This window comes from Carassius gibelio, chromosome A12 (genome assembly GCF_023724105.1).
Source record: "Carassius gibelio isolate Cgi1373 ecotype wild population from Czech Republic chromosome A12, carGib1.2-hapl.c, whole genome shotgun sequence".
NCBI lineage: Eukaryota > Metazoa > Chordata > Actinopteri > Cypriniformes > Cyprinidae > Carassius > Carassius gibelio.
In genome coordinates, this window is record NC_068382.1 from 22,367,304 (window position 1) to 22,393,824 (window position 26,521).

At 35.1% G+C, this 26,521-nt stretch overlaps 1 protein-coding gene across 3 annotated transcripts in view; it reads left to right on the plus strand.

Annotated features, from left to right (window-relative positions):
* The window catches only part of LOC128025480 (cadherin-18), a 139,933-nt gene that overhangs the window by 36,577 nt on the left and 76,835 nt on the right, over positions 1-26,521 (plus strand). Inside the window, exon 1 of one of the 3 annotated variants that reach the window (XM_052611878.1) lies at positions 15,640-15,775. The exons of the other annotated variants lie outside the window; for them this stretch is intronic. The gene's annotated coding sequence lies outside the window, so the exon portion shown is untranslated. Of the gene's footprint in view, positions 1-15,639; positions 15,776-26,521 lie in introns of those variants that run through there. 3 annotated transcript variants of the gene reach the window in all.

Sequence of the window (26,521 nt, forward strand, 5' to 3'; positions counted from 1 at the left end):
TGATCCGCCTCACTTCACCGTGGGAGAGCTTTCTTAGCCCTGGAATACCACCGCACATTGAATATACCAAATACACGTTATGCTAGAGTGTGTGTATTATCAGTGGGATATAAAAACAATACCGTGGAATGCTTATTTTCTCTACATCACTAGCAAATCCGGATTCAGCGGCGTCCCTTTTTTTACTCTCCCTGTAGAAGTCAACGCTGGTTTCAATGCAAACCCGTTTATCTCTGGGACTGAAGTCAAACACGGGAATAATTAGACTTTCGCAAACTGCAGAGGATAGACAGAGTGACCCCATATAAGTGACTTTGCTCATTACAAAAGTTGGTGTCTGAAATGAGACTTGGATTGAGGACTCTCAGCTTTTAGTGACATGTGCAACAACAAGCAATGCTATTAATTATAGTTACGGTTTTTAAACCACTTTACGTTAAGTATCATCTTTCAGTGCACCATTAGCAAATGAATTATGACCTAACAGCTTTCTAAGGCTTCCACGCACCTCATGTCTGATTTTTCTGACTGTCAAATGCGCTCATGACACCTCACCCACAACAGCATTCTTGTGGCAAGTAAAAAAATAAATAAAAATAAAATTACATTTATTAACAACCACATCAAAAGGGAGACTTTTCTAAGTGAAGGAGAGATCTTTTGACACAATTTGAGGTATCATTCATTACGACTAGCTGATGTAAAAGTAAAAGCAATGTGAATAGGGCGTACTGTATATGTGGTACTCGTGTGAATATCCTTAACAGCAAGATTTTCTCACCGCGTATGTGCATGTTTGTGTCCACTCTTCATTCCTTGACTGTTGACTGTGAGTCTAGTCCTTTGAGACGTCTCTGTCTGCACCTCTTCATGTCACAGCGAGAGGGCCACGTCATCTGTCATTAGCTCCACTGTCGCTGTGAAGATACCAAGAGCATGCAGGCTTCCCACAAATGTCACCTGATAGACTAAAACAGCAGGAGCAGTGGAGACGGATGGATTAAAGCAGTGTGAGGTCAGATGAGATCAAAACGCATTTTGACTCAATTACATATCCTATCACAGACTTCTTTGAAAACTAGATATCCAAATATACCAAATATGTTGGTGTCCCTATTAGGCCTCTTCACTAGTTTAACCAGTAGACCTCCCTTCAATATAAACCAGTGCTTTCCAGCATTTTTTTTTGCTGGTGAATAACATGGAAAAGCTCCAACTTGCCTTAACACACCTGCCGGGAAGTGTCTAGTATGTCTAGTAAGATCTTGATTCGCTGGTTCAGGTCTGTCTAAGGGTGTATTTACACTAGACATTTTGAACCATGCCCGAGTGCGTTTGACTAGTGTCCGGAAATGTTGGTACAAGTGTGAGTGCAGGCCAGTGGTGGAGTGGGGAGGGGGGGTAATCACACTCAGGCTCGGTTCAAGTCAACCGTGTCTAGTGTAAGTATACCTTATTTGGGGTCGGAGCTAAACTCTGCTGGACACTGGCCCTCCAGGACCAAGTTTGGGCACCTCTGGGCTAGAATATGCTGCAAAGTAAACTAGACTTTGTTGTTAGCAGCATGCTTACACTTCAAAACTGTAAACACTTAAGGACTACACTATTTATTTGTTTGCTCTGAATTGTATCTTTAGTTGTGTTGACTGTAAATTGGTTTTGGTGAGTCTAACTTTCATTGTATGAGCAATGCAAGGGTTAACCATAATGCTGGCATCCTGTATCAGGAAAGATTTATAATAGGTTGGCTCAGATACAATGATTCAGTGATTATTTTTATGTACATAAATTGTCTTGACATGCATCAGTTACGGGATCATGCTTTCAGTGTGTCGTGATAAGAAATTATTTAGTTGGCAGGAAAAAAAAAAAAAACTGACTTTTGGATATGCTACTCCATCTAAATGACATTTAAAATAATTTTATAATGATTAATCATGGGGCCCTTTAGGACCTCATTTTAATGAGGTCATGGAATTCCATTTTTTATTTTATTTTTTCATTTCCACATCACTGTTTAAACTGAGCTAATGAGGACAAAAAGGAATAGTTCACCTAAAAATGGAAATTTGCTGACATGGACTCACCCTCAGGCCATCCAGTATGTAGATTAGTTTGTTCCTTCATTGGAATAGATTTGGAGAAATTGAGCATTACATCACTTGATCATCAATAAATCCTCTGCATTGACTTGGTGCTACCAGAATGAGAGTTGCCTCATCTGCATCAGGAGAGAAATATGCACAGATTAAGCAACATTTACAAACAAAAACAATTCAAAACAAATATGTGTATGGGTTTTGATGTGAGCGAACACCAGAGGATGGACTTTTTATGGACTTATTGTGGACTTATGAACTTATTGGGACCCACTTTATATTAAGTGGCCTTAACTACTATGTACTTACATTTTAATTAATAATTTAGTACAATGTACTTATTGTGTACATGTTTTTACATTGTACTTATATAAAAACTACATGTAATTACATCTGTATTTAATTTCTGTAATTACATTTATAATTACACTGTTGACCCATACATAGCAGCAAAAGTGTTTTACAATACAACATGAACACAATAAGTACATTGTACTTATTTTTTTATGTAAGTACATAGTAGTTAAGGCCACCTAATATAAAGTGGGACCACTTATTGTGATGTTTTTAATCAGCTCAGATTTTCCCAGATCTGTTCTGATTAAGAAACAAACATTTTTAGCAATACATTTTTTACATCTTTAGCAATTATTATAATTTCTTTGGGGGGTGAACTTTTCCTTTAAGAGATTTTCACTTTCTTATAATTATTATTATCTAAAATATTGCTGTTTGTTTAAAAAAAAAAGTCCTTGGGCTCGTTGTGCATCAACAACCCAAATCCAGATCCACCGCTGGGAATAATCCATGGGTATAATGCTTCTAACATAAACTCCACGTGGATTTGCAATTTATGGGAAGGCCAGATTGAGGTCAGAAATAGCATATTTACCTTTTGAAAGCATGCATTTCTATTCTCTGCAGATAAAGTTGGTGTGCAGTCTTATTGCTTTGTGAAAAGCCTCTGAAGTCAAAACTATATTTTAAACAAAAGTCTTCTTCTAATATGTATTCTACAGATTACAAAAAAAAAAAAAAAAGTCAAAGTAATAAGAAATTGATTTTGTGCACTTCTTTGATGAGCAGAGTTAGACAACACTAGGGCATCAAACCTATCTGTTTTAATTATTCCCGAAAAGAGGAATTTGTCATTGATGTCCATTGAACCAGCACAGAGTAATTGGATGGGGGCTGACAAGGGATTTTACAAGTACTCCCTGAGCTGGTTTTATGCTTGGTTTAAATTTTAAAGAGTAATCCACACAGGGGAAGGGGGCGGATAAATGGAACACCAGCCCAGGAGCCTGCAGAGACTTTAAGCCATTGAATGTCCAGCAACTGATGATTTAGAGATTTCTAGTTTTTGGGGAACAAAGTTAGAGGGTTTTTGCTTCTGTCTCAGTAGTCTGTGCTTTGGCAAACACTTGGAAAATGAGATGATTGATATCTTTCTTATAAAAATGATTCTGTCTGATAACTTTAGGCAATAAAGAGCATACAAAATGTGTGTTTATTCTTTTCCATTATGGTGCAAGTATTTTTTTTAAAGCACTGAAGTTATAAAACTTTCATAAGCTCCAATTTTGGTGGATTTCGTAATGCGACTGTATAGGGAACCTGACAGAGGTCAGTTAGTATTCGAACCTCATTACAGATGTGATTCCTATCGCATCGAGTCAAGTGTTCCAGTATCAATGCATCCTCAACGGAAGAAGCAAGAAGCAACATAGAATTAATGTGTTTCTGAAAAAAGGGATTTTGCAAAGTGCACTTGATCTTCAGGCCAAACCAAAACAATACATAACTAATGCAGGTGTGCCCAGAGCAACTGGTTGGTTTAAAGTATTAAAGGAAGTGCAACAAATGAGCAAAACCATGGATCCACAGGCTGACTGAAGCAGATGAGGCTAAATGTGTCTGTACGCTGTTGTAGCTGGAGGTTGTTTGTTGTTTTTGCACACTGAAAAGAAAAAAAGAAACTGTGGTTAAGCAGAGGAAAAGGTCAAAATATTACGATTTTTTTATTATTATTTTTATTTTTTTATGTGCACTCAATTCAAGCCCATAACTCTAGCCTTACATAAAATGATCTAACTTCAAGTAAACATTACTTATCACTTCTAAGGACTATGGTAGTTTTACAGTGATTGAAGTATTGATTCCAATGTAATTTATGTTCACAGATTTAAGTAGATTTCAGAAAAAAAAAAAAAAAAAGTGAAATCTATCTATCAATATGATGTTATATGGGATCAAGTGCAGTTTGTGACTTTCACTATCAATACCAATACACTATTCGTGATGGTTTTTACTGAGAAATTGCTATTGAATTTCTCAAATGATTACAAAAAAACTTCAGGCAACACATTGAATTGAAGGACATTTTGAAACAGATAGTATTTTTTGTAAAACATGTTCTACAACTTTGAAAGGGGAAAAAAAGATACCATTTGAACTACAGGAATACAGTCATTATTACTATTGTAATCAAAGATATGTCTTTAGTGCAAGTGAATGAGTTTGTGCAGGGTTTTGTGCAGTTGTGTTGTTTGTGGTGCTGGAGTATGGGATACTGGTTTCTAGAGCTGTGGGTATTCCCAGCATGCACCAGGGCATAAATATTTAATTAGGGCATGTAGTTTCGGTGTTTTCAAGCTTTATTTACACTGTTGTTGCTGTGATAAGTAGGTGCTATGTGACAGTGGGATTTCACATTCTACACAAAAATAACATATACTGCCGCTTTGTAATTTTTGTATTTCTTTTTATTTGGGGGGGGGGGGGGGTCTCAAGGGGTCTCAAGGCTGCATTTATTTGAACAGAAATGCAGTAAATGTAGTAAAATCATGAAATATTATTGCAATTAATAATATGTATGTATATATACATATATTATGATTTAAATTAACTTTTTTTTTCTTGTGATGAAAAGCTTAATTTTCAGCATCCTTACTCCAGTCTTTAGTGTCTCATCATCCTTTAGAAATCATTCTAAAATACGGTTTTGCTGCTCAAGAAACATTGCTGCTTAATATTTTTTGTGGAATTTTATTATTTATGTTTTATTTTTTCAGGATTTTTGATGAATAGAAAGTTCAGTAAAAAACACACTTATTTGAAACAGAAATCTTCTGTAAAATTAGAAGTGTATTTTAGCAGTTTAACGGATCCTTGGTTGAGTAGAAGAATCGTTTCTTATAAAAACGTGTTTTAATAACATCAAATTAGAAAGCTGATTAACTTTTTTTTTTTTTTTTTATAGTCTTAAGTTTAATTATTTTTAATTATTGTTAACTGTATACTGTATGATTTGGTCATTAATAAAGTTAAATTATTTAAATATTTAAAAAACTTAGCTTACATTATATTATATGTTGCAAAGTTAATACGAAATGTACTTTTTAAAAACTAAGAAAAAAAAATTCTAAATTAATATGGTGTATGTCCAGTTGGTGACAACTATCTGAGCTGTTACAGGGTTTATATTTTGCTCTTTTCTATATTATTATTTGCACATATTCATCCCTTGCAGACATAATGCCATCCATTTTTAGACAAGAGAGTTTCTTGTGTCTTTCTCTGTCTCACGTCGTATAGATATCTTGTCAGATTCTGGGTAGATGTGTTCGGTTACATCGAGAGCATCCCCAGCGCTTTGATATCTGTGTCAGATTTCATCTGCAGACATAAATACTTCTCTTCTCAGGGTGAATATTGATCATGTGCATCATGTACAAGCACAAGACTCCATTAGTCTCCTCATAATCATCACATGAATGCATACAGGGAGTATTTTTGTTCAGTTCAGAGACTAAGGTCTTGTTCCGTGATGTCAGGAGGGGTACCTTTTTCATGTCAGTTTACGCTCACCTGGTGTTCAGATTAGTATGCTAAATATCATACAGCTAAAAATATTACCTGGAGAATACAAGTTGCATATGAGACACAATGAAAGACATAGTCAATTAAAATTCTAATCTGATATTACTGAAACACCTTAGACAGTTGCTCGTCTCTTCACTCTATTCTGGCATGACTTGCAGTTGTAAGTTGTTTGGATATAGCTTTATTTATATATAAAAAAAATATTATAACTAAGTATAATTTGTTGTTGAAAGAGTGGTTGCATACATGTCACATAAGGTTATTTTATGTTGAGTGAACTGAAATTTTTCAGGCAGTTATGGTGTAATCATTAAATTCTGTTTTTTTTTTTTTTTTCTAGTCAAGATTTAAAAGTTATTTTATGTATTTTTCACCTACACAGCAGAGTAAATGTTGCTGTGCATGTTGTTAAATTGACTGACATCACTGTTGACCATCCACAGGTAGTTATTAAAAATAGCATTGACTGATGCATTGAATTTTATATTAACATTCAAAGGTTTGGGGTCTGTATGATTTTGAAAGTTTTTGAAAAAGGTTTTTATGCTCACCTAGGCTCAATTAATTTGATCATTAAACATAGTACATTTTTGAATTACTTTTAAATATCTGCTTTCTATTTTTTTAATATTGATATTTTAAAATGTATACATGCATTGGTAATTTATTTCTCTGATGACAAAGCAGTGCCACAAGATCCTTCTAAAATCAATTTAATTTGCTGATTGTGTGGGAAAATATATATTCTTTGAATAGAAATTCTAAAAGAAGAATATTTGAAATAGAAGCTATTTGAATTGTAATTTCTTTTGACCGTTTTAATGCATCTTGTGCTAGAGCTTAAGCCATTAACATTCCATTAAATCATTAACTCCTTTGTATTCATTCATATACACACAGTTCATATACGCATGCATAAACTTTCCACAGCACAAGAAAGGGAGTAAGGTTTTAGCTTTTGATTCTGCATGAATGAAACGCTAAATCAGACGTCTCTACCAGTGAACTCCTTGTTTTCTGTCGACTGTACATAATGTCGTTTTCATGTGCAGAAAAACTGAAAATAACTCAAAATAATTGCATCAGTTATTGAAAAAGAAAAAGCTGTCCCTGAAGAGCCAAAATCAAGTGTGCATGAATACGTGTGGGTTTAAATAGTAAAGAATTAAAAAGATGACATGTCCTGCTCAAGTACCATTGATTATGTAAAGGGGGGCTGGTTTGATTATATTCACATAATAACTGAAGGACACTTTCCTGCGATTTGTAATTGTTATTCCTCTGTTGCTTGGGGAGACGATGATGAAGGTCACTGAAATGTCTCGGGAAGGATGTAATGGGCGCCTGCTGGGGGACGTTTGACCCACAGCCTTAAGCTACAGTAGAAATGTGAGCATTATAGCTTAGATTTTGGAGTCTACTTAGGGAAATTTCAAGGTCATTTGAGGAGGCACCTGTGGAGCGATAGCACTGCACTTCGTTTTAGGAAACTGAAAACTCTTAAATAGGTAGCCTCTGATACGGCATCAAGAGCTACACTGTTAAAAATGCCCTGTAAATTGTACAGTAAAATGCAGGCAGCAGGGTTGCTATAGGGTTATTATAATTACTGCAATACTGTAATAGTGTTGCTGTAAATTAGTTCACAGCATTTTCCTATATTTCCTCTTTACAGTAAATAACTGTATTTTAAAATTGCTGTATTTTTTTACCATAAACTATTTTAATGCGTGTAAGCTATATTTAGAAGGATGTGACATGCAGTATATATAATTTTTTCTGATTGTGTTGCATAATGCATTACTTTATTTTACCTATTGTTTCATAAAACAAAAACAAACAAAAAATAATAATTATAGAATTAATAAAAATCTTGAAAAAAACATAAAAAAAATTATTTAATCTATAACTTTCACATTTGCATGAAAGAAATGTCATAAACAGTGTATTTAGTATTATTTTGAATAAAAAAATACATTGGACATCCAATTTGATATTTTTGAATTTTGAAACATGTACAGTATTACCATGCATAACTTTAAAGCCACAAGTTAACCAACATGGTCATAATAAAACTAAAAACTACAATTTATACCACTTCATGAACAGTCCATCATGTCCAAACAACAAATCCCCAAGTGAGTCCAATAAAACTTCTGATTAAAAAAAAAATAAAACACACAGGGATATGCTGTTCCAGAGATAATAAACCACCCCAGAATGCATTGCAGTTTACAGCGATATGCTGTATTAGAAAAAAAAAAAGAAAGAAAAAAAGATTCGCATTACAAAATATTGCTTTACATTTTGCAGAAATTCATCAGAGTGTAGTTCTCATGAAAAGCAGACTTTAATTAACTCACATATGGTAATTATCTTCTTTGAATTTCTTTTTTTATTGTACTTTAACATGTTGATCTGCATAAAAAAGTTAGATTTTTACTGAGCTTTTCTGAGTATCTTTGTCTAAAATGAAGATTTATAATTGCCAGATACATTATAATTGTTATTGTCGATGTCTTGTTGTCATGGTTGAGCAGATAGTCTCCATTTCCCTCTTTCTGATTAAATAAAGTGTAAATGTAACCATATTTCATTAGTTTTTAAGACAAGTAGACGTGAACGCTTTAGCCTACTTTTAGAATGTTACCCTTTAATTATCAGCGATGTATGTTCCATACTTATCTCTGAATGAGCCTGACCTAGCGGTGCGTTATTGTACTGTGTGTGTTGTATCTAGATTTAGACTGTTGTTTGGTGCTTGTGACAGTTGTATTATTTCCAAGTATGAATGTAGGGGGTGCTTTGTTATTGTTATGCGTTTACATGTATTATGATTAAGTACAGTACATATTAGTGTTCATTTTGTCAGCCATTTTTAATTCAGTCTTAGTCTTTTAAATTAGTCTTAGTCCTGAGTCAAATGTACATCATTTAAGCTGAATATCTCACATGGAGATCGCTAAACCCCAGGTTACTTGTTTGTCTGTGTTTTAGATCATCGTTGCCGCTTCTGTGATGTAGAGTGAGTGACATGGTTCCCAGATTGCAAAAATGTACCAGAACACGGGGCAGAAAATGGATTTCTTTTAATAGAGAAGCTCTGATTTGGGTATTTGAACTATCTCTTGATATCTGGCAAACGCAAACATAGCTCCCATTGTAGAGGCATGTAGAGCAGTCCAATAATATGTTTTCTCCTTTTAGTTTTTTTTAGCTCCCTTTAGCTTTTGTTCTTGTGTCTCTCATGTGTCTCTCAGTTCTTGGTCCAATCTCTTCCAGATGCGTGATGATGGACCAGATCTGAGGGAGTAACAACTGTGGTGTTTTCTGGATTCATTTCCCATTTCTATTTAACAAACCAACAATGCATTTCCCTCATAATTTGAATCTTACTTTCAACTGGTATCAAATCAATTTTACGTTTTCTCCTTTATAAATGCCAGTGACTTGCCAAACAAGTTCTACATATAAATGATTTACAGCCAGCCAAGTCCTCATCTGTAGGCTTACTTCATTTTAGGAAATGTATTGGCTGTTAGCAGTAATTTTTCAGCACAAGTGCTTCTATGATTTGTACTCCTATAAAAATATGGTGGAAGTAAAAACTACTGCTCTATTCCGTTGTCAGGAGCGGCACCTGTTTCAGAGTTAGTGTCTGGTTTCCGCCTCTGGCTGCGGGAGCCGTGGTCCGTGTGGATCATGTGATTAGTTTAATTGCCTGAGTGTCTTCCATGGCTGTCCGGGGAGACCATCCTTCCTGCTGGGAGACGTTTGTCACCAGTTCGGCAGCCTCTGTGAATATGCATGAGGGGAATCATGGAGATATTGCTTCTGAGTTGTTGCTTCTGCTGTATGGTAATATTCAGCTTCGGGCTCTGTTCACTCCTGTCATATTTTGGGACAAGACATTCTGAGAATAGATTCAATACATGAACTGACAAGGTTTTTGTTGTTGTTGTTTTGCTTTGTTCTGTTGTGTTAAAGGAGAAAGTTCTCATTTGAGAAGCTACAGTAACAGTTGCTTTGAAGCTGAATATGTAATGAAACATTCTCAGCCTCCTGTTCGCCATATGTGGGCAGGCATGTAGCGAAGCATTCTGATGAAGAATCTGATGACATCCGGTGACATTATTGTTCTGCAGTTTACAGAGTGTACAGTCAATTTTTGAAACGGACAAAGCTATGGAGATAAAGTTCGTGTGATCATGTCCTCATATAGTGAGACAGCAGATGCTGAAACATCACAAGCATTGTGTGTGCTTGAGTTTTTGTAGTAGGCAAAATTGACCTCAATCATGTAGAGACATGCATAACATATTCAAAACAAATCATAGGGCATTAATGATTAACATTTATGCATTTGGCAGTTGCTTTTATACAAGCGTTTAGGGTTTACTTTGCGAATCGGACACATGACCTTAGCATTGCTAGTGCCTGTGGTTATTTAATCGGTGCAGAAGCTCGTAATCTTTGCCTTTTCTTTTGAAGTCAAAAGCAGCAGTGGATTATGGACTTCGACAGAATCCATACAGCTTCCTCCTTTGGTTCTCCAATCTTCTGCTGACACTCGACTGCTCGCTGGTCATTTGTCTTTGTGTCATGGAGTAGCCCACGCATACCCTCCCACCAGAGCCGCAGCTTGAAATGAGATTCACTTGACTGCATAATCTCTCTCCACTGAGCTCAGCGCAGATTAATTGCCCAAACGGGTGACTCTCTGCTGCCTCTGCCAATCCCCGATCACACGGCCAATCGCATTCCCCATTTCCACAGATATGGTACTGGTGCTCATCCTGGTGGTACTGCTTAACCAGGGGGCCTGCGATGTTCAACTAACACTAACGATGATGCAACTCACTTCTAACTACTGATAAGATTCAGTGTAATAATAATATTAATAATAATAATAATAATAATAATAATAATAATAATAATAATAATTGTATAATATTTATAAAATATTATAAAATAACATTTTTTTACATAATTATTAATTATGAACTTTATTATTATTATTATTATTATTATTATTATTAAGTTCATAATTAATAATTATGTTAAAATATTATTTTATATTTTATAATTGTATTATACTTTAAATTATTATTAATGTTTTAGTTTTTTTTAATATATATATATATATATATATATATATATATATATATATATATATATATATATATATATATATATATATATATATATATATATTTTTTTTTTTATATAGTGATACATTTTATACATCAATAGAGTATACATTTGTCTAGTGTGTGTGTATATATATGTATATGTATATGTGTATATATATGTATATGTGTATATATATGTATATGTATATGTATATATGTATGAATTTGCTCTCCATTTAATCTCATTGTTCTCTGGTTGAACCAACCAAAATATTTTTAAGAAATCTTGATCTTTGTTTGTGTTTTTTCTTTCCTATGGGTGATTGGCTGCTGTTAAATCATGTCTTAAGCTTCATTATTTGAAGACACCGAGGTGAAAAGAAGTTGTTTTTCCAGATCAGTATGTCAGTCACAGCACCATAAAGCAGTATGTCAGTGTTGAAGGTCTGTTTTGTATTTAACACAACATAAAAATCATACTATACATTAAAGGCTGTCCTCATCAAGATGTGCCAAGCAGTCAGTTCTGTTGAATTCAAGAAAGCCATGGATAACAGTAACAGTTGCTTACTTTAGATTGGAAGGTTCTGGAGTTTCAGCGGCGTAAGTCTGAACGGTCATGGTTGAAAGGTCGTCATTGATTTTACCACAAACACATTTGAGTCGAAACTCTTCGACAGTCCGGCCCTGTGTGTGGGAAACGTTACCGCTTGCACTCCGGGGACAGGGCATGTAGCCTGTGTGAATGATAAATGGCAGAAATGAGTGAAGTTGAGAAGTCAGTGACAGTTTGGTGTCCCCGCTGTCTTTCGGCAGTCCTCATTCCTCAGCCTTCACCTCTCCTTCTCACCGGTTTAATCGTCCGGCACTTCACACGCTCCACCTCACACTCCCCTCTCTTCCACACCTCCTCCTGCTGTCTGCCTAATTGATGGCTGAACATGCTGGAGAGGCCTTCACTCCTTCTTTTATTAATACATATATATCCTTTCAAAGGCGATGGATGCTGGTGAAGGGCCTCTCATTCCCACTCCCTATCTCCTCGTCTCGTTTTTTTTTTTTTTTCTCCTTCACTACGTCTCGTCTTTTCTTCATTATTCATTAAGTTTCCCTTCAAAGCCCCAGACACAAGGCAGAGAGAAAAGATAAGCTGCTGGACTTTAACCCACCTGCTGGAGCGAGAGGAGAAAATGAGCGAGGGATGACAAACCGATATAATAAAATGAAATAGTTTGACATATATCCAATTTATTTTCTGTTTATATTCTGTTTACTTTTCAGACAGAACCGACTGTTTACTTTAATATTGCTGCAATGCATTGCAAACTGTTCTGCGCTGTGTTATCAGTGGATATGGATGAGCAAATGGTTTTGTTTGCTTCCGTATAGTTGGTTTGCTTCAATATTGATGCATGCTGTGCAAGTCGATTGAGTAGTTTTGCGTATTGTTTGGGCTGTTTGCCCTCATGTTAAGCTCACTGATGAGATATATGGGATGTGTGGCTGTCATGGGCTTGCATCGCCTCATTGGTCACATGACTTCAGCTGCACTTGTAATAATGTTTTTAAAAGTCTTATGCTTACCAAGGCTGAATTTATTTGATAAAAATAATACAGTAAAAACAATAACATCAAGTTAAAGACATAGGTGCTTGCCTACAGAACAGCCATGTGCTCTGCATCCTCCTTCCTACGCATGCATCCCCTCCAGAAGCCTGCACTCGGTAAATGAACATCGCCTCGTGGTCCCATCGTAGAGACACAACTTCTCTCTCAAGGAGTTTCTTTCACCACACCCTGTTGGTGGAATGACCTACCTACTGTAACTCCATCTGGACAGCCGGATCCCTCTCAGTCTTCAAGAAACAACTGAAAACTCATCACTTCCGTGAGCATCTGAATGATCTCTACAATGCATTAATTAAATAAAAAATCCTATCCACTCACTTGTTCTGTTTATTGCTGTCTTATGATAAATCTCTTGTTGTGTTCCTCAAACGTCAGAAGTTGCTTAGGATAAAAGCATCTGCCAAATGAATAAATGTAAATGTAATATGGTGAAATACTGTTACAGTTAAAAATAACTTTTCCAATTTAGCATATTTTAAATTTAAATGTATTCCTGTGATGCAACGCTGAATTTCCAGCATCATTTCTCCAGTGTCTTCAGTGTCACGCGTATATAATGGATCCTCTGCAATGAATGAGAGTCCAAACAGCTATTAAAAAAATCACAATAATCCACAATTAACCAATCCAACGCTAGTCCGTCAGTTAACGGCTTGTAAACTGAAAGCTATGCGTTTGTAAGAAACAAATCCTTCATTAAGACATTTTTAACTTTAAACCATTGATTCTACCTAAATAAAAAAGTACTCTATCCATAATATCGATTTCTTCTGTGGAAAAAGTTGTCTCGTCTGAATCGAGAGAGAAATATGCACAGATTAAGTACTGTTTACAAGAAAAAAACATTTTAAACAAATATGTCAGTGGATTTTGATGTGAGAGGACAAAAGGGGATGGACCTATTTTTTCACTGATGGATCGGAAGTGTTATTATGAGTTATGGACCAGTACTTTGAGGAGTCGATTTTCAGCTAATTTTATTTTTGGGTGAACATTTCCTTTAATCTAGCAATCAGCATTTCCACAGAAGGCAATCGGGTCGCCAGGGCCGCTGCTGGCCAAATGGTTGCCCTAAGCAGGATTGTATTGTTGTGCCCCCGTTAGGTGGAAATAAAAACACCTACTATAGGGGTGAAAATAGAACTTTAATCAAACAGAAAAGTAAATTAATACATTTTATTATTTCCAAATTACAATTGTAGCTCTCGACATTTACCTATGGCTATAACTTAATTATGACTCTAATTTCTTTTATAGTCTCAAGCATTCAGAAATCATGCAAAAGGAAATTAAGCAGTTCTACTATGATAAAACCATGGTTTACTTTTCTAAGGGTTGTGATATGCACATTTTTGTTGAAGAAATTATGAACGCTGTGTCATCTATAGCAAAAAAGTGGCCAAAAATGAAAGATTAAGTGAATATTTGAATTAAATGTTTGGTCAGTAGCCTAAACAAGGATTTGATTGTCCTGTGAGTGTACATACATTGTTTATTTTGTATTTGCCTACATTATATATTTTAACAATCTTATCAACCAATCATTATTATTTTTATTTATTTTTTATGTTATATATATATATAATGCATTTTAAGTCATTTTAAAGGCTATTGATGGCTTAGGTCTGTTTTTATAGCAACAACAACAACAAAAATATTACAGTATATTAATACTTCTTTGTAAATTATTATTTGAAGTAACAAAACAATGGTTAATTTGAAGTTAACATGGGTACCTAAAAAAAAGAAAAGAAAAAAGGAATGTGCCTGAAAGTGATAAACGGGCCTTATTTTTACCAAAATGATTTATAATATGTATTAAAAATGTATAAGGTGTGCACTGTAACTGACACCTAAATGAACACATTACAATTGTTTTATGACTGCAAGTCTTTCTCCTCAAAAGCTATTGAGCTTCAAATTTGTGGTTGAGCCCATGTTAAAAAGTTGCATAATTTACATATGACTTACATTTTAATAAATATCAAACTTTCAATTCAATTGTGCATTATAGCTGACACCTTGATGAACGATTACAGTTGTTTTTTTATGACTGTAAGTGATTCTCCTCAAATGCTACTGACGTTAGAAAAGTGTATACCAATATCACATGTAACTTTAGAGACGGTCCCTAAATTTGAGACTTTGATTTTCTCTTTATACCTTTTTTTTTTTTTTTTTTTACTTTAGTTTTCTATTCTCTGCGGCGGATTGCTGATGTCCTTTACCTGGGCATAGATGTCCATCCATCAATTATGAACATTCAGCTGCAAACATGGGGTGCGAGCGGTCGGGAGCGCGGATGGGAGAATGGCGAATGTTTTTTTTTAATTTTATTTTTATGTTGTATTTAGCATTTTTTTGAGCAACTGGGATCGTGCCCCCTCTGGGAGTTGGTGCCCTAGGCAGACTGCGTACTCTGCGTATAGGGAGCGGGGGTACTGCATGTCGCTATTCAGCTCAAGTCAGATCAGTGTTGATTCAATTCTGCTCGATAACAGTGTCAATGCTGCATGGTTCATCAATTATGAAACACATTTGGTTCATAATCGATTTAGTGTTTGAAAAATACATATGTGTAGAAAGCCAATAAAACATGTTTCAAGAAAGCAGCAGTGTGCAACATAGAAAATGAAATACTAGTGGTGATAATATTGATATGATCAAAGAGAGACATAAAATTAACTCAATACGTAGTCGTAGCCTAATAAAAATAATAGTTGTGTGCAGCCTGTGAGAAATCTAGTAAGAGAGAGTGAAGCAGCGAGTGCTGGCGCACGCATGACGGACGCTCTGTGAGCTCTGAGACGGCCAATCAGAGCGCTCGGCTCGCCCGAGCTGCTGCAGCAGAGGAGTGAGAGAGGATTCTCCCACACACGCGCGCACGCACGCATCCTAAACGGAGCAGAGCAGCACACGCTCGACAGGGGAGCGCAGACACGCGGAGACAATGGTACGCATGGGACAGAAAGTCTGTTTGGAAACTTTAGCGCACGCACCGGATGCACATTTATGGACTTGTACCATTAGGTAATGTGGGATATTTTCTTTTTTCGTGAATCGTACAGAAGTTTTATTTATTATGATGTATTTATTTATTTTATAGTATGTAGGCAGAGTGAGCGAGTTATCTGAAGGAAGTTGCTGTGCATCAACCGACTAAAGAAAGTGCGTAATGCCACTTTACTTTCCAGCATGCACGAGACAATAAGTCAACATCAGGATGAAAGGGATCTGTATTCATTGTGCGTTATCTGTTGAGTATCTCCTGCTGCGCGTGGCGACGTAAACCGACGCTGTTCAGCCGTGTATGCGATGCTGTGCGCTTCATCAGATTGCCAGACGCAGTTGAGAGGTGCGTGTCTGCGGCTTATACGATTTATCTTCTTACAGTCGCACTTAAAATCCAGCGCTCGGCTGGAGCTCCGAGCCAGGGTCGCGCCGTCATCTAGACCAAATGAGAGGAGATCAGGGACGGCAGATGAATGCTAATTAATGTTTGGGTAGATTCCACTGCTGGAGGAGTTATTAATGCACGTCTGCATGTGTTGTGTGGTGCCAGATGTTTACATCTGCTTAATGTCACTTTTTTATTTAATTTATATATATATATATATATATATATATATATATATATATATATATATATATATATATTATGTGTGTGTGTGTGTGTGTGTGTGTGCATATAATATTTCTCTCTCAGATGCCGCTTGTTTTTTTATTGGCACATTTCCCTTGCACACACACACAAATGTGCACTAAAAGTCGTTTGCAGTTGGGGAGACAGCGTTGCTCTATCATAGCTCCTGAAAGGACGTTTGTGGTTTGATACCGAGCTTGTGCTGTCAGAGGGTTAAATGGAAAATTTCATAAGATAGAAAGAGACCGATGGTGAAGGAGATACAGAAAGCTTTCGGAGTCTGCCGTGTGTGGAGAGCATTCTTTTCTCGGCTCCTTCTTTTGAAATGATTCAGTCTGGGCCACTTTGCAGAGGAGTTGGATGTAAGATTTGAGTGATTTGATGCTCTCCAGAGAGCAGCGGCGTTTGGCTGTATAAATCACTTTCAGACCATTGACATACAGGCCTAGATATGTATGGCAATCTAGTGCTTCTTCACATACCCTGACTTGACAAAGCATGACAGAGCTGTTCCTCGTGAACCATTTGGTTGTAGATTTTGTTGAGCATTGTATGAACTGAGTGCCTTTGCTATTTGAGGTTTATTTGGGGCCAATTTTTGTTAAAAACGAATGAAAGAGCACAGGGAATTTGAGAGCCTCACACTGAGAGCAGGAATGGGATCAAGGGGCAGATTCAAACCTGCATGTTTAGCAAAAGCACCACAGCACATCATTTCTGGAGTGTATGTATGGGCTAGATAATAAATCATGGAACCATCACATTTTATTTTACTACTTTTTATAATAATAATAATAATAATAATAATAATAATAATAATAATAATAATAATAATAATGATAATAATAATAATAATAATAATAACAATAATAATAACAATAACAACAATAATAATAATAATAATAATAATAATAATAATAATTATTATTATTATTATTATTATTATTATTATTATTATAACATTATATGATGTTCTTAATAATAATATATTAATTTATTTTATTTTTGAGCTGTCTTTGCTAAGTTCAAATCTATGTAATGTCATGAATTCTGATTACTTTGTAAATAAAAATGTAATATAAATATTTAAATATTTCTAAAAATAATAAAACATAATAGCAAATATAACACATAACCATTAATAATAATAATAATAATAATAATAATAATAATAATAATAATTAGTATTTCATTCAATATTTTATATTTTAAATTGTTTTCACTTATGAAACACATCTGATTCATTATCAATTTAATGTATCAAAAATATCTAGGAAAAAGAATGGTTGTCAGTGCATCCTTGAGTAGAAAGCAATAAAACACACTCCCAGAAAGACGGAATCAAACAACACAGAGGACAACCAGTGTGCAATGAAGAAATCATAAAACTAGTGGTGATAATATTAGACATAATAACAATAATAGTAGACATGCAGTGTGTTCAGCCTGGGAGAAATCGAGTCAAAGAGACAGAGCAAGGGAAGTTAAAATAGTAATAACAAATTAAATAATGGCAATAATAATATTTTATTTTTATTTTTGAGCAATCTTAAAAACCTGTATAATATCTTGAATTCTGATGACTATTTAAATTAAATATTTAAATAGTTTCAAAAATCACACAATATAAAGATGTTAAGTAAAATATAATATTAAATCTAAATTACCAATTTTAACACTTGTTTGTTACAAACAGGGTAAAGGTTCAAAGATCGAATCCATCTCCTTCTGGAATCCATGACTACATATACAATTAATACCAATGGCCTTTTGAACACTTCACCGAGAGAAGGGACCATCTTTGTAGGGTCTTCTCATGAGAACACACTGTGTTAATGGAGGCCACATAAATCAATCTTTGAACCTTCACACTGTTAACCTCTGAAAGGTGGTTCACACCAAATAAAGCAGAAAACCAAAGTGTCAATGAGTGAATGAAACCCTTGAGGCGCCATAACCTTCAGATGTGTGATACTACTCCTCTAAATCATCCATTGCACAACTGACTCATCTTAATAAAGCAGGAATGCATGGTTATCTAGTCCAGACAGCTCATTACTTCCTGTAGCTCTTTAATTAAGCAAATACTTTTGATGTTAAAAGCTGCCTGTGTCACAGTTCACAGAAAGTCATTACTACCTTGACTTAGACTAGCATTGGAGGCTGATTTGGCTTTGCCTGCTGGAGGCTAATGTCTATACTTCTCTGTTTGTTGTGTTAGCTTGTCTGCGCAAGACAAATACCATGTGGCTTATTGCTAAGTGTTGAGGCAGTGATTCCAAACAGCACTTCGAGGAGAGAAACATTGTTGGGAGACAAAAAAGCCTGCAATGAAGTGATTATCCTGCTGTGTGAGATTGTTAAGGATGCTTATGGTTGTCATGAAAGTAGTGATTTGTCTCTGTAAGAGAGAAGAATGTGTGATGAAACATGAGCGTGGATCACAGACAGTCTGTGATGGCACATGCAGTCTTCATCCTTGTGTTGTTTACCTGTCTACAGTTCCTTTAGTTTGTTGTCTGTCTCCTTTCTTTTCCTTTCTACTCTATCTTGAATATCATTGTACCTTGATCTATTTTCCCTCCTTTCCTTTTCCTTTCCTCTTGTTTTCTTATCCCTTCCCTTTTCTGTTCCACTTCCTCTTTCATTCCCTTTCTATTTCCTTTTTTTTTTATTTCACTGTCTCCTCTATTACTAACTATTAATAAGCAGCAAATTAGTATTTTATTGAGGGGAAGGTCATAATAATTAATGGTGAATAAGTGTTCCCTATTTTAAATTGTTACCCCAGTTCATTCCTGTTCTTCCTCCTACCCCTTTTAGTTTCTTTCTTGTTCCTATTCCCTTTGCCTTTCAATGTCCATTCGTACTTCTGTATTTCCTTATCCCAGGTTCCTTCCTTTTCCTTGCCCTCTCCTTTGCCTTTTCCTCCCCCTTTCCCATCACTTCCATTTCCCAAACCACCATAATTTCTTGTGGCACATTTAAGGGCTTTAAGGCATTTTCACAACACCATTGGCATTTTATGGAAGTACTATATTCATAAAGCTGATTTGTTTACCACACCAAAGGTTATATCACCTCATTTATCTCTCTATCATTTTTTATCCCTCGCTCTGTCATTTCTGAAATCCTCTAGCATTCCTGCATCTTTATCTGTTCTCCCACCTCAGGATTCCCCATGAGCTTCACTCCTCAGTAGCTCTTCTGACAGAACTAGTTATGAGAGAGACAGAACTCAGTAAAACATAATATAGCTCACTTTAAAACACATAGCCTACTCATAGACTCATGCAAGTTAAACCCCCCCCCACCACCACCACCCCACACCCAAATACACAGAGGGAGGATTCACTAAAAATGAAATGCACGCTGGAAATGTTTCATTTGAATGCCCAGTTCACAAAAAAAATTATATCAGTAATGATGAAATGCAGTGGACGCAGCAGACTACTGTGATCTGCTGTACTTTAATGCAAATCTACAGTACTGCTTCTTCAGTGATCCAGACACCTGAATCCAGTCTTTAAAATGCAGAAAGTGAATGCATTCCAGGTTATAATGCTCTTCTTCAACATTTGATGAAGAACTTGTTGCAGAATTAATAGAAATGTACATAAACATGTTTAAATACCTTATTTCATAATGTTTTCCATTGCCGTTAATAACATAACTTGTGGCAGGTGAATATAACATATATGTATATATATATATATATATATATATATATATTCACATATAAAAAACTATTTTTGCCTAGAAAACGACAGTAGTGACTTAATGTAAATGCAGTGAAGCACATTTAGCATGCATTAGATGCTTATCAGCTCATTTAGCACCTGCTAAACTGCCTTGTGAGTGGTTAGTGAATGTGTTGCCCTCTGAAACACTGTTATCTTTCTGTTACTGTCATCCATTTTTCTTATTGCTGAGTCTTGTCGAAGTGGAATAACCTTTTGATTGACTGAGCAAAGAAAAAAAGCAGCTGTTATAAACATTTCGTTAACAATGCTCAGTAAGATCATCCTTCCGTGCACACAAACACACACACACATACACATGTGCATACTCATCCCATACACTCATGAGATACAAAAGCCACTTCACACATCACGCAGTAAATAAGACTGCAGGGGAAACGTGCATTCATGCTTATTGCTTTGAAATACCCCACTCATCCAAACACGTAGAGCCAACCTGTGACTAGATGAACAGACTGCGGAGGATGACAAAGCAAAGAAAGAGCAACAGATATCCATGGGGGAGCATGCCCAAAATCATCCCTATGCCGGGGAAGATATACTGAAAAGGAAACACATAGAAAAGCACCAGAAATGCAAATGAGCTGTTCTGGGAAATACAGTAGGCGAGAAAAGCAGTTCTGTGTGCGTCACAGTGTAAAGGAGAGATATGGAGGGTAGAATGGATTACAGAGCCTGTTACACTGCAGTGATGCCAATTATTTTAAAGACTTTGGTCATCTTATCGCTTGTCATGAACCTAAGACTCCAAACACCGCCTTTAACATCTTGGCCATTTTGCTACAGAGCAGTGTTTGTCATACAGCAAATGCTCACATACACTACAGATATTGTAGCCAACATGTAGCAAGGGTATAGTGTTTATTTATTTATTTTTTACTTTTTTTTTATTATTAAACGCTGTGTCATATATGTGGAGAGAACAAGTCTTTTATCTTTTATTTTATATAGGCTATATATTAGTTTGGGATCTGTAAGATTTCTCTTATGCTCAAGGCTGCATTTATTTTGTCAAACATACAGTAAAAACGGTTATATTGAAAAATAATTATTACAGTTAAAAAGAACATTATTTTTGCATAATGTTTTAAAATGTAATTTATCCCTGTGAGGCAAAGCTGAATTTTCAGAATTACTCCAGTCTTCAATGTTGCATGATCCTTCAGAAATCAATCTAATATGCTGATTTGATGCTCAAAAAATAATTAAACCAATAAATAATAATTATAAGAATAAGAATAATCTTATAGTTAGAACATTTCTTACAGTTTAAACTGCTTCATATTTTTGTGGAAGCCATGATGCACTTTGTTTTAAAATAAGTTTTTTTTTCAATTTATTTAATCAGTTAGATTAATATGATTTTATTTAAGCAGCTTTAGTAAATACTGCTGTTTTTCACTTTACGGTACTAATTAAGTTGTACTGTATAAGGGTTTTTCAGATTTTATTTCAGATTTTCTTGCATTGTAAGCTTAAAAAAATCAATTTCGTAATCATTGTAGTAGTATTTTCCATTTCAAATATCTAAAACTCCTTGAAACAAGATGAATTTGAGCAGCAACTGCCCATAAGGTCTAACGATTTGTTAAAAAGAATGTGTTTTGTCTTGTGTCAGATTTTTCCATTTGTTTTAAATAATAAATCTGCAGCTTCAGTAAAACAAAATACAGTTCAGTTCATGTAATGCAATATATTAAGCAGTGTTGCTTCAAGTAAAATGATCGTGTTGAAATATAATAGTAAGTAACACACAAGACTACCATGCGGTTAGTAGCTGTAGATTAACTTGTTCATTAAAGTAGTTTCAAAGTATGTTCCCCAATGGTTAGGTTAAGACTGTGCTGTCCATCTTAAACCCGACAGAGTGACCCCTAGGTAGGGTGGACTGAATTAAACTGAAGCACGACCCATAAACACTGCTTGTTGCACTTATCCGTCTGTTTCCAAATCGATCTGTTCTCGTCAGTCAGACGGTTTCGTGCAGCACTCACTGTGGTTTGGCTATGTAAAATAATCCACTTACTGGCTTTTCAAAGGTGTGGTTTAATTGGGTTTTATATTTATGTGACCCTGGACCACAAAACCAGTCTTAGGTCGCTGAGGTATATTTTTAGCAATAGCCAAAAAAACATTGTATAGGCCAAATGTATAGATTTTACATTAAAAAAAAAAAAATCATCCATGAAGGTATTTTGTAAATTTCCTACTGTAAATATATCAAAACTTAAATTTTGATTAGGAATATACATTGCTAAGAATTCATTTGGGTAACTTCTTGATTTATGAAACACATTTATACAGCCTTTGTGACTGAGAAATTATTACTGTAAGAGGTAATTTGACATGTACAGTAGATACAAGTTCCAAAAAAAACAAAAAAAAAAAAAAAAAACATTTAAAATTAATTTCAGTTGTGTCACTGAAACTGAAAATTATTATTTTTTTATATTTTGTATTGTTATTTCTAGTTTTTCAAATATCATTATATTGCTTTGAGGAACAAAGAAAAAAACTAAATCCTCTGCAAATGGTCATAAAACACTTTTCCATTATTTTTGAGAATCCACCAACTCCGTAGACAGCATATGTGTGCGAAGATCGTAAAGATCATCAGATCCGTTTCATAACCCGGAGCAGCATTGAGAGCCATTGATCACACATTATCTCTTGTCAGGATGTAACGTTAGGGGTTATTGGATTGGTTGTCATAATCAATATTATTGTTCCTGTTTGTGGCCATTTGACTCTCCTGTTCGACCTCGCAGTGTCCATCTAAACCTGCGTGAATCATTACGATTTCCAAAGGGCAGAAGCATAACACATTGAACAGCTTTATGGGCTATATATACATTATTATCAGGGACAGTTCTTTACAGAAAGTCATCACCTATGGGCACCTGGGAGCTCTTTGTACTGAAAACGAGAGATTGTTTCCATTTCCAGTAGCACTGGTGCCCCTCTGAGGTTCTCCAGAGACGAAACAGGCACTAATGGGTCACACAGGCAAACATTTTTGTGTGCATTAATGTTGATTTTGAAAAGATCCATTGGCTATAAAAAGGCATGGCATGTTTATTTAAAATGGAGAATCCTATAAATAGAGCTAAATCAAGAGCTTCAGGGCTTGCTTGAATGTATGTTTGTTTCTGTTTGTTCTTAATTTGAATAATCTGTATTTTAAACCGTGGTTAAGAGACATCATGATTTAATTTATATTTTTAAACCTCTGCATGCACCCCCAGAGATTCCTTTCAGCTTTTGCCTTTGTGCACTCCCTTCTCTTTTTTTTTTTTTTGCTTTTAAAAAATAAAAATAAAACATGAGACTAGGCTCAGCTATATATATATATATATATATATATATATATTTTTTTTTTTTTTTTTTAAATTTGAAGAAATGTCATCGGAATAAAAAAAATTACATTTTACAGAATAAAAAAAAATAAATTTTACTCTAAAACGTAACTAAAAATCTTAATTTTCAAGTGGTCTCTAAATTTCTTTTCAATGAATCAATAATATATCATTATATTATTTATATAATGACTACTAAGGTGTGTAATTCCTTTTATTTATTTATTTTTTCATTTATACTACAGTATGTGTAATCATTTAGATTTAAATCAATATATAATTTTCGGGAATGTATTTATTTTCTAGGTAGCCATACAATAATTGGGATAATGTATGGTTATTTGGTCATTAATGCAAAATAAATATAATATAAGACCCCTCTTCCATTACACTGCATACACACACTTGATACACTGCATCTCATCTTTTATTTTGTGTGAATGTATGCATGTAGAGGGACCACTCTGATGATGCTGTTCTGTTTCCTAGAAACCAAAATGCAGCTAAAGACCTCAGAAGCCAGCAGGGAGCTCACTGCCTGTAATAAAACACAGATATGGGGGGGGGGGGGTGCTAAATCAGTCTCACAGATCTGAGAACAAGAAGTAAGCAGAGTCAAATATCATAAGTAATATGAGAGATGTTATGTGAAAGGGTGAATATGTGTTTAAAAGTGAGAGAGGTTAAAATTGGTGCAATAGTAAAAGCTGCAATGTTGCTGTCGTTATATATATATGTATATATATATATGTATATATATATATATGTATATATATATAATATAATATATATATATATATATATATATATATATATATATATATATATATATATATATATATATATATATATTCTGACTTCACTCTGTCTTGCTCTTGTCTGTGTGTTTGGGCATTTTGGGACAGAGTTAGCTCTACCATTTTTAAAGATGAAACATAGTTTTGTTGCAGACAGATGGTGAAGTTTGTCCCTGCTGGATACACATTAGACCATGCAGTGTCATCTTACCTGAACCTGTATATCTAATGCTGAATACAGGTTCTCTTAATTTATTGCAGTGCATTTATTATGTCTCATAGTTGTGAATGGATGAGGCATGTTTAATCTATAGAAAAACATGTGTTTACACACCATCAAGTTCTATCCCCTATACTTTACTGGATTCAATAAAATGCAAAGCTTTTCCTCATCTTTACTTGTCAAAAACCCACTCAGTATTTTCTCAATGTTTCTTGAGCCTCCTGATATGACAATAATGCAGAGAAGCCCTGCATTATGAGAGCTTCTTGATAAATATTTGCATAGAAACCATATTCTGTTCAGTAGAACGGTGTAAGTAGCAGAGGTGCCGCCCTTCCCTCCGTACTGTAGGACTTGTGCTGGGCAGCGCTGCACAGTAAAGAGCTTTTTGTTGCTACATGATATCAGTAAAACCATAACTCAAAGTGTGCTGCAATGCAGCAGGGGAATAAGACGGGGAGAGAGAGAGAGAGAGAGAAACAGAGAGAGATGAAGAGGGTTTTAAAGGTAAATAGAATGTCAGAGTGAAAATGGCTCTCTGCAGAGTGTAGCAGATGGATACTGTCTCAGAGGCAGTGTCCTCCTTCTGTGATGAGAAAGACAGGAGAATCCCTTCTCTCTTTCCCTCCCTCCTTCCTTTCCTCTCGCTCCTTCCCCTCCCTCTCCATCTCTTCATCAAACGTGGGGCATATGGGATGCAGGAGTGATTTAGGCCACCAAAGCCGTGCAGAGATTGTCACTTACACTGGCTTTCATGGCTCCGGGTTGTCCTCTAAGATGGCCGCAGACACGTCAGAAGAACAGAACAAGAGAGCTGTCACTTTGCTCTGGATCTGTGATCCAACAGTGAGAAGAGAAAAACAGTGAATGAAATGGGGACAAGCAATATGCTCAGATGCTCGAAGAAAGACTGTTGGGTGAATTCACCAAACTGCACTTTAGCTCTCAGTTGTTTCGATGAGGGGTCAACTTGATCTCATTTCTGTGGAGAAGTAAAAATAGACCCAGATGAGAAACAAATGGTTGGCATTCGGTAAGAGTATAGAGCCATACAAGTAATTTGGGTAATATAACTCTAAGTTATGTGAAGAATGAGCAATCTTTATACTAAAAATGTCTTTTGATTTTTGCTATCTTGACTAATTTAAACAGTTTTATACTTTACTGACAAAAAAAGTAATATAGTACTACCATGTTTTTCATAATATTTACAGTAGGTGTTTGGCATCATGGTAAAACTGGTTGTTTGAAGTTAATTATGCGATGCATCAATTAAAAAAAAATGTGCATCGGATACAAGTTGACATTTGTATTGTGATGCATAATTCCTAAAATGTTTGCATTGTTAAAAATTATTTATTTATATATAATTATTAGTAGATGCGCTATACTAAAATTTTTTGGAAAGTGACCAATAATGTATAACCTATATATATATATATATATATATATATATATATATATATATATATATATATATATATATATATATATATATATATATATATATATATATATATATATATATATAAAATGTTTCTCAGTAGTGTTCTCTCATCACCACAGCTGCAAAGTGAATATGACGTATCACAACACTACGCAGACTGTGGTGTGTCCTGAGAAACACACAGAATCTAGATTAGCATGGCAGAGGTAGAGCTGCATTTTTGACCAAATAATTACAATGAACCAAAGAAATACAAGCAAAATATTTGTACCATATTTTATTTTATTTAGATTACTCTGGTCTGCCCCCAAACATAAATAAATAAATAAATAGACAAACAGTAGCTTAAAGCAAATGCTCTCTCTCTCTCAAAAAAAAAACAAAAAAGAGGTGCACTAAAGATCTCGTTTGTGATCGTCGAAATCTCTTGACTACTCATCAGCCAGGCATCTCTTTGAGACACTGCAGGGCTCAAGTCCAAAGAAAGAAAGCAAACTGCCCGCTGCTGCATGGCATCATGAATAATCGGAAGCAAGATCTCTTCTCAAT